Source organism: Pristiophorus japonicus, chromosome 23 (assembly GCF_044704955.1).
Source record: "Pristiophorus japonicus isolate sPriJap1 chromosome 23, sPriJap1.hap1, whole genome shotgun sequence".
NCBI classification, from domain to species: Eukaryota; Metazoa; Chordata; class Chondrichthyes; family Pristiophoridae; genus Pristiophorus; species Pristiophorus japonicus.
Genome location: NC_091999.1, coordinates 60896037 through 60897340, shown reverse-complemented (window position 1 = coordinate 60897340; position 1304 = coordinate 60896037). Strand labels below are relative to the sequence as shown.

General features: G+C 42.7%; 2 non-coding genes across 2 annotated transcripts; both read right to left on the bottom strand.

The window, feature by feature from the left end:
• Positions 1–610: 610 nt before the first annotated feature.
• Positions 611–692, bottom strand: trnay-aua (transfer RNA tyrosine (anticodon AUA)). The gene has a single exon. It is a non-coding gene; the product is annotated as a tRNA-Tyr (tRNA).
• A 216-nt stretch (positions 693–908) lies between these two features.
• On the bottom strand, positions 909–980 carry trnad-guc (transfer RNA aspartic acid (anticodon GUC)). Its single transcript has one exon. It is a non-coding gene; the product is annotated as a tRNA-Asp (tRNA).
• Positions 981–1304: the final 324 nt, after the last annotated feature.

The following is a 1304-nucleotide window of genomic DNA, read 5'->3' as shown; positions in this document are numbered from 1 at the left end:
AATGCTCTGGGACCTTTCATATCCACTCGAGGTTGCAGACGGAGCTTCAACTTAACATTTCATCCGAAAGTCAACAGCTTCAACATTGCAAAATTCCCCAAGTGCTGCACTTGAGTGTTAGCCAAGATGATATGCTCAATTCCAAGTAGTGCGACTTGAACACACAAACTCCTGATTCAGTCGAGAATGCTGCCACAGAACCAAATCTGATACAAAAGATCACAACCGTATTATTTTCCCCAAGTCTTATTTATAAGTTCCAGGACATACCAAATTCATGGTGATGATTTCCACAGATAGTTGCACATATACAGAGACAAAAATAGAGATAGACAGACACAGAGACACATACATAAGCAAAAATTTACACGCACCAACGGGCATGCACAGATGCCTTCGACATCTCGAGGGATTGACAGGCTGAATCACTGTCGCAAATTTGACTGATTTTTGCGATTTTTTAAACGGATGTATGGTGAATATTGCAGATTAATGAAAATGAGAAACAAATGTCAGTGTTGAAAGGTGTGGGACGTTATTCCATTTATCTCATGATCACTTTGGCAGAGAACTGGTTAAATTGTGAAATGGAATGAAAAATGCTGAGAATCGTAGTCGGCAGGATTTGAACCTGCGCGGAAAAATCCCAATGGATTTATAGTCCATCGCCTTAACCACTCGGCCACGACTACTGTGTCGCTGGCTTTTTAAACGTCACTCAGAAAAAGATCAGTCATCTATCTCTGTGCAGCAGACGGCCAAAGAATCCTGAAAAAGTCTCCGTTTGCTCAAAATCTGGAAGAGGCAAACTCCTCGACCTGTATTTTCACAGTTCGATGTCGCTCTGGAATTTTTAATATGTATCTTACCAAGAAACAGAAGTAAAATTTAACATTTGAAACAACTGCCTCCCCGTCGGGGAATTGAACCCCGGTCTCCCGCGTGACAGGCGGGGATACTCACCACTATACTAACGAGGAACTGACGGGAACCTGCTCTGTCGGAGCAGGAATCGAGCTGTGAACAGAACTGGACACCATGAGAAGTCGACAGACACATTGAGAGACAGAGATAAACCGACAAACAGGGAGAGACAGACACCGAGATAGAAACAACGAGAGACAGAAAGTGTGAGAAAAAGAATGGGTGAGATAAAGACTCAAACACATACAGAGACAGAGATGTGTGTGTCTGGGATCTATTAAGAGAGAGAGGGAAAGAGTGAGAGAAAGACAATGATAAAGACAGTGACAAGGAGAGAGACAGATAGGGAGAGAGAGCGATAGAGACTAAAACAGAAAATG